Source organism: Sceloporus undulatus, chromosome 2 (genome assembly GCF_019175285.1).
Source record: "Sceloporus undulatus isolate JIND9_A2432 ecotype Alabama chromosome 2, SceUnd_v1.1, whole genome shotgun sequence".
NCBI classification, from domain to species: domain Eukaryota; kingdom Metazoa; phylum Chordata; class Lepidosauria; order Squamata; family Phrynosomatidae; genus Sceloporus; species Sceloporus undulatus.
This window is the reverse complement of record NC_056523.1, coordinates 60,601,976-60,615,081: the sequence shown is the minus strand read 5'-3', so window position 1 is coordinate 60,615,081 and position 13,106 is coordinate 60,601,976. Positions and strand designations below refer to the sequence as shown.

At 39.5% G+C, this 13,106-nt stretch overlaps 1 protein-coding gene across 13 annotated transcripts in view; it reads left to right on the top strand.

The window, feature by feature from the left end:
• CACNA1D (calcium voltage-gated channel subunit alpha1 D) overlaps positions 1–13,106 on the top strand; it is a 319,633-nt gene that overhangs the window by 287,809 nt on the left and 18,718 nt on the right. The gene's annotated exons all lie outside the window — the stretch shown is intronic.

The following is a 13,106-nucleotide window of genomic DNA, read 5'->3' as shown; positions in this document are numbered from 1 at the left end:
GATGTCATGATAGTTTTAAGCTAGACATAAAAGGTGATGACAACACATTTCCCCAACACAGCAAAGAATGTCTTCAAGCGAAGTGCACACTCCAAATATTAATGCAAAGTGTCCTTGGAGGAGCAAGAGACAAATTAAGAAGTGTGTTATCCTGGTGCTTTGAAGGTCTGCAGTACTTTCCAGGTGTATATCATATTTTTGTGTACCCCAAGTACCACTAGAGGTATTTCTGTTCAAAAAGATTCCATATACCATTTTGAAGTCAGCTATTGAAAAACCTCAAGGTAAACATAAGGGTGATTAAGCCAACAGCATAGGTCAGGAGCTTGACAATGGGGGCCTTTTGCACTGTGAAAGTATAGTACTGTGATTCTATTTTAAGGAGCCCTGGTAGTGCAGTGGTTAAATGCCAGAACTGCAGCCACAACATTGTAAGTTTGATCCTAGAGGAGGGCTCCAAGGTCCACTCAGCCTTCCATCCTTTGATAGGTTGGTGAAATGAGTACCCAGCTTGGTAGGGGCAATTGGCTTACACATTGTAAACCACTTAGGGCGTGCTAGTGCACTGATAAGCAGCATAGAAAAGTACTTGCTATTGCTATTTTAACTAATGCCAATTGGGAGCCATTACTTTTCTCCATAGTCTGTTCTAACAGTTGCCTTGGTAGTTATAATGAAATCAAGGTACTATGTTTGTATAATGTGAAAGAGACTCTGATTTTTAGTAGTTCTATAAGGCTGACCGTGTCTTCAATTTTTTCTGCCCTGACACAGTTAATAAACCACAACAGCCTAATCATTTACTACTGTGGGAGAGGGATGTTGTTGACAGCCTGTCAGGAATGGAAACTTAAATAGATGCCCAGTGTTCATAACATTGTTTTCAAAATAAGTGTTTAGCCAAGCATGAATGACTTTAATTATTGATGGCTAATGCTTAGTATAGACAGAGGTTGTTTGTTCATTACATTTCCCCTGCAGAAAATACATATGGATTATCTATACCTGTATGATTAAAGTGAATCAAACAGGAGAAGAAGAGAAAGAAAGAAAAGTAGATGTTGCTGTTTAAGTTCCAAAATGCAGTTATGTTTAACAAAGCTATACTGTATTTTTGGTGAAATGTCTATAACCTGCATTTAGCTACTATAACAGTTAGCAAACATGTAGGGAAATAAATTTAGAAGAGAGTTTCAATAGAGATCAAATGCAAGCAAGGCTGATACGTCATCCTGTTTCAGTTTCATTGGCCTGCCATATTCACACTGGGATCACTCTAGAGCTGAACAGAGCCTGGATTCAACAACACTCTCCTTTTTATAGGGAGAGTGAAGAGAACACAGCTTCAGGGGGTCTGCAGTAGGATGGGTTCTGTGAAGATAAATGGCTCAGAGGATTCCAGGCTTGCCTGCTATGTTTCTTACATTCACTGCTACAGTGTAGGTGCCCTGTGTTTTAATTTTGTTGTTGTTACTACATGCTTCAGATTTGTCGGCACTCTTTCAATTCATTTAGAATTGTATTTTATTTTATTAGGTAATGATTGCTTAGAAAATAAAATTGGCAAAATAAGCATGGACTTCCTTTACCTTGCTGTAAACTAGTGCAGGGAAATGACCCCAGAAAGTAGATGGAAAAAGTTAAGCCTTTATTTTATTTTATTTTTAAAGTAATATTTGCTTTTATGGTATTTGCAAGCTTTTAACATTTTGGACTGCTTCTTTGATCTTGCCTTCCAGAAGATTTCATAAAGAGTTGTATAAAAAGAAAATCAATCATACAGCATTATTTTTTTCCTGAAACTGACAGGAATTTAGGAACAGGACTATTAAATACTGTATGTATTACCAGCTTTAAGTAAATATTAGCATTCCAATGAATTTTATGATTCTACAATTGTATTTTAAAGGTGTGTTTTTAGTAGTTATTGTATAAGAGCATATATAATTTATTTTCTCAGTAAAAGAAGTTATTTTCATTTTTATTTATATAGTAGAATCCTTGCTGGATATGCAACTAATTTCACATAAGCATTGAACAGTGTGTAAACATAATAAAATTACTAACAGAGATGTAGGAGAAAGTTCTACAATTTATGTTTGACTATAAGAGATACATGAATATTTATACATAACAAATCATATTATACACACACAGTCACAATGTTTATCTGCAACTAAATGGATAAGAAACACATTGATATTCATTCAACATATCCTAACTGAACCACAGTGAGGATTTATTATGATGATGATAAACATATTTGGGTTTTAGGGTGTGTGGATTTTTTAAAATCTGTGTACTTGTCAGTGACCTGTCCTGAAAAGTATTTCCTTGGGTTATCATGTGATATGTTTCATCTATTGAAGAATCAATGTTGATATTAAATGACCACTGAATTTGAAAAGAACAGATGAGTATAACCATTTCACGCTTTTTCCATCCAAAAGGAAGGCTCTTATGACTATGTGTTTCAGATATTGTGTAGCATGCACTGTGTGTATTAATGATTAATGCTGCCAGGGCCAGAGTGGGGGATGTAGGTGCCATTATGCTGTCTCAAATGCAGCTGCATTGAATTATCATGTCAGTTTTAAGTTGTAATCTTGTGTGTTATGGAACATCCTCCTGAAAAGGCAGCTCTGATCTGATTAAGTAAATATAGCCATCCAGTTTAAATGAAGTCCTTAGAAGTCAACCTCAATTTAGGATGATTCAATCCCATTGAACTCATTGAGTTTTTCTTGGTTTTCTTTTCTGATCACTGAGCCTTAAAACTGCTTCCTGCTGATCGCTGTTACAGAGTGTTACATGGGAGTGAAACAGACAGTCAAAATGAAGTGGCTTATGGCTGCTTTGGAGGCATGGTGTTTACATGACACATGCCTCCAAAGCATCCGGAAGCTGTGCCAAAGCCGTGCTCCTGTCCTTAAGATTGGAGCAAAAAAGATCTGGGATAAATCAATTCCTGGTGGTGCTGGTCAGCACCTGTGTCTGCAGCCTGCCTTGGAAGCAGGCTGTGCAGTCAGCAGAGTTTGGACCCACTTCAGGCCGGAATAGACTCAGGACACTCTTTTGGACCTGTCTGCTCTGGGCCAGAGTTTGGAAAACCATGTTTCTTTTTCTTTTAACTACAAGTCCCAGGAGCCCAAGCAGCATGATCACAAGCTGGTCTGGTAGGAAGATATGGGGGATTATAGTCCAGAAATTAACATTTCTGAGCTCTGTGAAAAACTTCACAATGTAGTTTCATTAACATTTGGTCTTGGAAACCTGTATCAGAAACTGTCCTTCTCCATTCCTAGTTTATCAGGGTAATAACAGTATCAAAGCCTACTGGTGAACTGGTTATGGGGTTAGAGACATAATTTGAACTTGGATATCAACAACTCAAAAAGATAGTGATAATTGTAAAGTAATTCCAGTCGAATGTGAAAGTGAATCTTAGTCCAGGGAGTCCAAAATACTTTCCTGGGACTCAAAAACTAATGTTGTGGTACATACTGCTTTCATTATACTTATCTGAGCACATAGCAGAGGTGGAAAATTACTAGACTAAACTGTTTTTGCGCAAATATTTTGAGAACAATTGAGGCTGCTTATTCTTTATCACACTGTAACTGTTGTATTGATCAGTCGAGCAGGACTTACTCATAGCTGATAGTTCCAGGGACAGATTTCTAGATAAAATTGGCATTCAGAATAATAAAAGCAAATGAATATTTTCTAGTGATGGTTACTCATGTTACTTTCAGCATGCTAGAATATTTTAATATAAAATAAGTATTTAAAATAGATGTATTTGCCAATCAAATAAACAAGTTCAAGCTTCAGGGGGGAAAAAACTAAGGAAATTATAATTCATTTTGTTTTGCAAACATCACAACTGAAATAAATTTGCTTTATTCAATTATAACATCTGTGATCTGCACAGCTACATGACTCCGGTATACTATTTATAACAAAATTATCTTATTCTGTTAATGTACTGTAGAAAGAGGACTGAACATAGTAAACATAGTAAATGTCTATTTATTTATTTATTGAATTTGTATCCCACCTTTCTCTCAGAGTGAGATCCAAGGCAGCTCCCAGAGAGAGTCAGTTAAGACCCTCCACAGTAAAACTTATAAAAACAAATAAAATCACCTCATAAAACAGTATAAAATCATTTACAAGGCATACAAAAGATTAAAAATTCATCAAAAGATTACATACACACCTTAAATACAGCACCACACCACATTAAAAGCCCTTACCAGTCAGTTTCTAAAAGCCTAGTGGTATAAAAATTTAAGCAAATACAAAGCTTGCTTCCACCTAAAAAGTTGAAAGCTTCTTGATAAGAGTGAGAGATTTACAAAATATTAAACGTTTGCAAAAGTGTCTTAAACTAATATTCATAGTCAGGAGCAGAATAAACTAACACATTTATTAAAACGCAGTAAGATAAACATAATAAATGGCTATGACAGTTTCTAACTTCCTTTTCTTTATCATAATGTTGAATTAACTTGCACCACACCAATTCATACATAGGAAATTTCTGTGGGCCAGTTACTCACTAAGATCTCAAAGGCTAATCTACATGTTTAAAATACTCCTCATTTGAATCGAATAGAATGTGATCTGCACATACATAGTTTGCAAGCACTCAGACTTTTTTTGGATGGGGAGGCGGGCTGAAAAACTACATAAACTCAGTGTAAAAGGGCTTTTTGCTTTTTACTGAAGTATCTGCTGAAATCTTCAGAAATGTACATTATATCATGTGTGGCCATCCACCTGCTTCACATGCATTTGGATGGCTGCACATTTTCAGCAGTGGGAAGGTGAATAGATACAAATAGATGAGAATTTGTGCAGGAAAGTGAAGACAATTAACTGTCTCTACAAATGTGTGAAAATACACACTAGTTCACATAGTACACTTACATGTAGACTAATCTCAAGACTATTTGAGGTAAAGCAGAATAGTTAATTGGCATGCTTATGCTGTAATCTCCTTTAACTATTTCTACAGTTGTTTTTGTGTTGTTAACTTCCTTCAAGTTGACCTTGACCCATGACAAACCTATGGATGAAACTTTTCCAAGACTCCCTATCCTTCACTGCTCTGTTCAGGTGCTACAGGTTCAGGCCTGTGGCCACTCTAATTGAGTCCATCCATCTGACATGTGGTCCTCCTCTCTTTCTGCTTCCCTCTGCCTTCCTTAGCATTATTGGGTTGTTTTTCCCCCCATAATGATTCATTCCTTCTCATGATGTGGCCAAAATACAACAGCCTCAGTTTAGTCATTCTGGCTTCCAGGGATAGTTCAGGCTCGATCTGTTCAAAAACCCATTTGTTTGTCTTTTTGGCTGTCCACAGTATCTTCAGCACTCTTCTCTAACATCACATCTCTAAAGCGTTGATTTTCTTTCTGTTGGCTTTCTTCACTGTTCAGCTATCACATCCATACATGATGTAAGCAATGGCATGGGCAATCTTCACTTTACTGTTTGGAGTTATGTTTCTGCTCCTTAGGATTTTGTCCAGTTCTACAGTACCTGGTTTCAAGCCACTATGGAAAGAGTATCTTGGAAAATAAGCAGTGCCTTGGCAATTGTGATTTTCCAAGACACCACTGCCATAGCACCTTGGCTCTGAGGACCTCCCATTGTCTGGCTCGCTATAGAGCTAGTCATTAGCAGGAAATTATGTGCCTAGGTTGTTTCCTTCTCCCATGGTGGTAGCAGAGAAGGCTGTGGCAGAGAAACCATGGCAGCAGGTGGCCATGGTCACCCACCGTCAATCACCTTTCTGCTTGAGCAAAGAAGTCTGGGATATCTTCTTGCAAGAGCATAATATCTGCCAAACCACCATTTTATAACATAAATATTTCTAGAATAAAGAATGCTTAGAGCATGTAGCTAACAAACATACATGATCTAACCACAGTTTCAAAACACTGAAAACAGTAGCTTTACTAAGGGTTGGGAAAACTGAGGAAATAATAATCACTAAAATGATTACAAATGAGCTGCAAGACCGCTATTTATTTATTTATATGATTCATCTGTCTGTCTTTGTATCTATCTACAGTATCTGAAGCATCATGACCATAGCAAACTGCCACTTTTGTTTGCCATAGCCAAGCAACCTTGACCAAACATTTTGTCCATAACCTTAAAATCTGATCCTGTGTTGCTGTTGGCAGCTCCACAGACTGAACTGCACAAAAAGTAGAATCCAAAGAATAATGGATGCAAGTGATTTGTCTTCAAAATGTATAGTTAACAAGTTACAATGGCGCATTACAGACCGCTGGATTGCGGTGGTCTGCTGCCGCCGGCGGTTGCTGCATCCGGGAACCGCAGCAGCCAAACGGCACGGTTCCCAGACGCAGCAAAGAAGGAGTGTGAAAATCATGCTCCTCCTTGCAGCCCGGAAGAGACGCCACGAGGCGCTAGTCGCGCACTCGCGGCGTCACTTCCACCACGCGATGTGCGGATGCAGAGTGTCCGTTACATCAAAATGGTGGTGGCCGTGTGGAACGGCCGCCGCCATTTGTTACGGACTCAGTCCGTGCTAGGGTTAGGGGCGTCTGGAAGAGACGCCCCTTTCTAACCCTAGCACGGACTGAGTCCGTCCTAGGGTGCCCGTTTGTAATGGGCTACAAGAAGGAGCGTGACACCAAAGGTTACACTAAGTCCACTGAAAGGGCAGAATGTGAAAGGCCAGAGTACAGCAGGCCCCAGAACACTCAGGATAGCTTTTGTGGTTGACATTTGGGTGCAGTGTTGTGGTGCAGAGCTTTAAAAAAATCTCCTCAAATGAGGCAACAGTGGCATAGAACAACCTTGAAGACGCTTTCTTTGAGAGCTTCCCATTTCACTTCATTGGAATGGCGATACCCAGAGCTAAAGAGGATCTCAAAGCTTGAGAGGATATATATGGGAGAAGATGATGTGTTAGGTTTCCAGTAGCCTAACCCATTTAAACTGACTCATTAGAGAAGACAATAATGCTTGGTAAGATAGACCGCAATAGGAAAAGAGGAAGACCACATTACAGGTGGATAGGCTCAATCAAGGAAGCCACAACTCTGAGTTTTCAAGACCTTAGGAGGACTTGATGACTGTGTGACTTGGAGGTCTTTATTCCTAAAATTACTGTAAGTCAACGTTGACTTGACAGCAATTAATAACAACAACAAAGATTCAGCCTGGGTACCACTTGGCTGCTCTCACCAAAGGTCAGAACTGCAATGGGGTGGAGTCTTCAGACCAGCAGGGGTAGCTTGTGGCTCTTTGGGGGACCCCAAAGAAAAGAATGGAAATTTCCTTAGATGCATAACTATTAACCACCTCAGTGGTCAATTACAGTAGCTCTTGAAGCCTTTTTTTATATACGCACAGAGGGCCTGCAATGTGCTGCACTCCACTGAATAATTGGTTTTAACATTTTTGGGTATCTCCCCCCTCCATACACACATTGGACATAAGTAGAGGTTCATCTTTTTTGTTTGTTTTTTGAACTCAATTTAAAACTAAAATGAAGCAAGGCCTTATGCTTTGAGAATAACTGCTTGGAGGTTTCCAGGAGTATGGTTTTCCTTGTTTTGAGAGCAAGAGAGCAAGCTCAAAACAACAAATATCTGGCAGTAGCAGGTGGGGCAGGTCAGGGGTTACAAAATGAGCAGGTGGGCCACATTTACCCACTCTTGCCATAAATCCTTTTATGTCAAGCTTGCTGTCTGATCTACAAAGCTCAAGACCCACTTTGAAAGTACACAGTGATAGTACAATGATTCCACTTTAGCTGCCATGGCAACCCCTTAGGGAATCCTAGGACTTTCAGTTTAGGGAGGAGTATTTAGGATTCTCAGCCAGAGAGCTCTAGTGTCTCACCAGGCTACAAACTACAGGATTACATAAAATATTGCCATGGCAGTTAAAGTGAAAACATAACCCTTTATGCAATTTGAAAAGATCCAAGGACTCCTTGCTGATAGCTAAAGACACCTTCTTTGTTGCAGCACCTTTAAAACTAACTTCATTTATTTTAGCATAATGATTGATGGATTTCCATTTAATCATAAATGTGCTGCACTGTTCTTTCCCAACTACACACCCTTTTTCTTTTATGTTGAAACAGACTAATACAGCTTTCTATTTGAGAATTCTGATTGTTCTTGCTTTGTTTCGGAGGCTTTTATAAGGGCTCTTTCTTCTGAACATGAAGGGAGTTTATTCTCTGGAAATATGGGCTTTGTAATTGTTAGGAAACAACACCCTTTGAGGAAATACAAATATGACCAGTGCCCTGCCTCTTGCTTGCTTCAGTAGCAGTAGTGATTTTTATTCCTTTCATTCTGCTTATAAACTGCCTTTTATCACATACAGCTTCACAGAAGCTCACAAAATAGTAAATACAATTAAATCCAGTTTAAAAATAAGTATCTGACAACAATATTCTGCAGTAAGAGAACCTTCAGGATATAGGCAATAAATATTGGAGGAGGGCAAATATTGTCCTGGTCTTCAAAAAGGGGTGGGGAGAAGAAGACACAAATAATTACCACCCGGTCAGCCTGACATCAATACCAGGAAATATTCTAGGGCAGATCAAGAAAGAGACAGTCTGTAGGCACTTAGAAAGCAATGTCATACTCACTAAAAGTCAACATGAGTTTCTCAAAAGCATGTGATACCAGACTAATCTTATCTCTCTTGTTTTGATAAAAGTTACAAGCTTGGTAGATGAAGGGAATTGTGTAGATGTGGCATATCTTGATTTCAATAATGCATTTGACAAGGTCTCCTATGATATTCTTGGAGGAAAAAAGCTAGTACAATATGGGGTAGACATTGCAACTGTTAGGTGGATTTGTAATTGACTGACTGATCAAACCCAAAGGTTACTCAACAATGGTTCCTCTTCATCCTGGAGAGAAGTGACCAGTAGGGTGCCACAGAGCTCTCTCCTGGGCCCAGTGCTATTCAACATCTTTATCAGTGATTTGGATGATGCAGTAAAGGGCATGCTTATCAAAATTGCAGTGGATACCAAATTGGGAGGAATAGTTTATATCCCAGAGGAGAGGTTCAATATTCAGAATGACCTGAATAGATTACAAAGTGGGCCAGAACGAACAAAATGAACTTCATCATGGAGAAATGTAAGGTACTGCACTTAGGTAGGAAAAATGAAATGCATAGATATAAAATGGGGGACACCTGGCTTAACAAGATTACACGTGAAAGGGATCTAGGAGTCTTAGTAGACCACAAGATGAACATGAGTTAACAGTTTGATGAAGCATCTGAAAAAGCCAATTTGATCCTAGGTTGCATCGACAGGAGTATAATGTTTAGATCAAGGGGCATAATGATATCACTCTATTCAGCTAAAGGGTACAGTGAGTGGTTTTACTGTGTCTGTGCTTCTGTTGACGTGTTTAACTCAGGGTTTAAAATGCATTACATTGAGCACTGCAGGCATATCAGCAAACATATGCATAGAACTGGGATACCATTGATATTCATATTTCCTGAATGAACGCATGGCTATATTAGGATGACAGTAGCAAAAGATCAGTTTAAAAGACTTCTACCCTTCCCTCCTGGAATTTAATTCTGTTGGCCAGAGAAAAAGGACCAAAACCTCACGTCCTTTTTTCTTTTTTTCTTTTTTTCTTTTTTCCCCCTTTTTCTTATATTTATTTATTTATTTATTTATTTTGGTGCTTTAATCAGAATCTTGCATTTCTTGCTAATAGAATTACACTTCTTAAATCTTGAGCAGGGAAACATTTATTTTTATTCATCACTATTTAAAGGTCATGACATCCAGCATTGTATGGTGGTGCAAGTGTTCCTGACCCTAATCTAGGCTGCTGCCACAGTTTTCAACTGGGCTAGCAAAAGGAGGAGTACTTTACCGCTCCTTTTTGGCTCTGTTCTTTGGGAAAGATGTGGGTCCAGCATTGTCTCCCTCTGTATCATTTAAATGCTACACCCCTAATAATAATAATAATAATAATAATAATAATAATAATAATAATAATTGTATTTATATTTCTCGCCTCTCCCTATGGATCGAGGCAGGATTACAGCAGAATAAAATTACAATAAGCAATAAATATTATATCAACCCAATCCCTCCCATCTTTAAAACAATAAGATATGCATTAAAATTCCAACAAACACATTTTCAAAATGCAAATAGAGAGGGCCATTAAAGAGGATGTGGCTGTCTTTCCAGTGGCTTCATGCAGCTGGAAACTGTTTTTCGGTCCATCTGTTTTGAGCCTAGGTGGCCATGGGCAAGTCACAGTCTCAGCCTCAGCAGAAGACAATGGCAAACCTCCTCTAAACTCATCTTGACAAGAAACCTCTAGGATAGGGCCACCACAATTTGGAGTCAACTTGAAGACATATAATAATTTAAAGCTCTGGTTACAAAGCATATCAGGAGAAGATGAAGCTTTCTAAAAAAGGGAGGAGGAGGAAGAGGAAAGTTGGCAGGTAGGTAGGTGAGTGGGTGGGTGGGTGAAATGAAAATATAGTCAGGGCTGAAACAGCTTCATTTGCCTGGTACTGAATATGGTCTGTCTGATTCCTACATAGTATGTTTGATCCCCTATAACAGCAGTTACCAGAGACTTAATAAATAATAATAAATAATTTTTTATTTCTATCCCGCTTTTTGCCAGGCAATCAAAGCTGCATACAACAAGTTAAAATACATCCATATATACATAGTGCCCCCCCCCTTTAAACAGATAAACAGTATAAGATTAAAAACTACATACTATAATCCAAATAATAGTCATCATGGGCAGAGTTCGATAGATGGGAAGTCTTATTCGTGGCCGAGTATTTTATTCTGGGAAGGCCTGCCAGAAGAGATCCATCTTAATGGCTTTTTAAAAGCTCTCTAGGTTGGTAATTTGACGGATCTCATCCAGCAGGCCATTCCTTAAGTTGGGAGCGGCTGAAGAAAATGTCTTCTGGGAGGTCGCTGTCAACATGGTCTTTAAGGGTTGTAGTAAATTCCTCCCAGAGGACCTGAGTGTATGGGGCAGATTGTATTTGGAAGCAGGCGATCCCTTAGATAAGTTGGGCCCAAGCCATGTAGGGCTTTAAAGGTGATAACCAACACCTTGTACTGTGCCCGGAAACTAATAGGCAGCCAGTGGAGTGACTTCAGTATTGGTGTTATATGGTCACTCCTTGCTGTTCCTGTGACCAACTTGGCTGCCATATTCTGTACCAGTTGGAGTCTCCAGACTAGGCACAAGCATAGCCCCATGTAGAGCACATTGAAAAAATCAAATCTTGAGGTTAACAGTGCATGTACTACAGTTTCGAGGTCACCCCGTTCCAGGAAAGGGTGCAGCTGGCATATCAGCCGAAGCTGATAACAGGCGCTCCTTACCGTTGTGTTCACCTGATTCCTCATCTGAAGTGATGGGTCAAGAAGCACTCCCAGACTGTGAACACAGTCTTTCGAGGAGAGTGTGAGCCCCTCTAGGAATGGAGGTTGCAGCCTGGTACCTGGTTTGGGGGGCCCTACCCTAAGTATCTCTGTTTTGTCAGGATTCAACTTGAGCTTGTTTTCCCTCATCCAATCCATTACTGCCTGAAGACATTGTTTGAGGGGAGAGATGCCATCTGTCATTGTCACTGATGACCAGGACACTGAGAAATATATTGGGGTGTCATCAGAATACTGATAACACCGAGCCCCATATCCACAGGTGATTTCTCCCAGCGGCTTCATATAGATGTTAAATAGCATTGAGGGACACCACAATTAGTTATCACCATTGCTTCTACTCTTCTTAAACTCATTATAGCGAGTTCTATACTCAGAGTTGTTATTAAACAAGGGGTAGAAAGGGATTCTTTGAGACACACAAAATCTGCAGATTCTTTGAAAATTTATCATTCTCATAAATTGTTCAGTGACGTGCATGAATTGTTCGTTTTGCAAAGTGCAGACATTTCCATCTATGTACTCTGTCTCATATTCTGATGTCTGATATTTGAGAAGGCATAAAAACATATTCCTGTGTGGATAGGATACCAAATTAAGCATGATATTTTTAAACAGCAAAAAAATCCATTGGTATAAATTAAATTGCTGGTTATTCAATAGAGTAGACTCATTGAATCAATGGATCTTACCTTGATGTTCATCTGACAGGTTTCCATTGATTAGATGGGCATATTAACGTTGGGACTAACAACTGGATTTTAGCTATTTAGATTACACATGGCTTCAAACTAGGACCAAGACTGACTTAATTCCGATCTGTGGCTTTTATACTCCATGTTAGTGTTGCGATGTAGCTTTTTTTTGGCTACTCGCTTATATGCTTTGTTGTGTGGACAAAGATTTCTTTTTATACTGTTTTGTGTCCTAATATGTTTATACACTATGTAGTAAAGCATAGTCACTTGGAGGGGCATCACTAATACAGTAATCCAGGAAGGAGAAGCTCATAGGTAGAAGTCTTGATACTATGGGTGGCAGATGTGTGGCCCTCAAACTCTTTTTTGCAGATTCAGGGGCTGTACAAACAGTCTAACAGGAGTGGCTCTATGCTGCCCCTGGAAACGCTGGGTTGGGGACGCGGCAACCAGACGCCATGCACCCAACTCAGTGTAAAAAGGAGCCGCGAAATGCAGCTCCTATTTCTGCCACTACAGGGGTGCTATGACGCCCTTCGTGTGCAGTGTTATTTGGATGTTGCACACACAGGACGTCATCATGGCACACCCCATGTAAACAGGTGTGCACCATAATGGCACCCCAGTGGAGGAAGAAGGGCTAGAAGTGTGTAAACACTCTGCCGTTCCTCAGCCATACTGTGCACATAGGCCGGCATAAACCGACAGTCTGTATTCCCCCTCAGTCCCCTCCAAATTGAGGGGAAACATTGATCCCTCAAATCCTCAAAAATTCATCTGAAGTGGCAGTAAGATTTAACCCTGACTCCCCAAACCCACCAGTCCCTTGTTTTCAATCAAAAATCCACCCAAGAAAATGCAAGTGTGAACCAAAAGTAGACATCCAGTCACTTCCAATGCTGATTTTTGATGGTTTTAGGCCA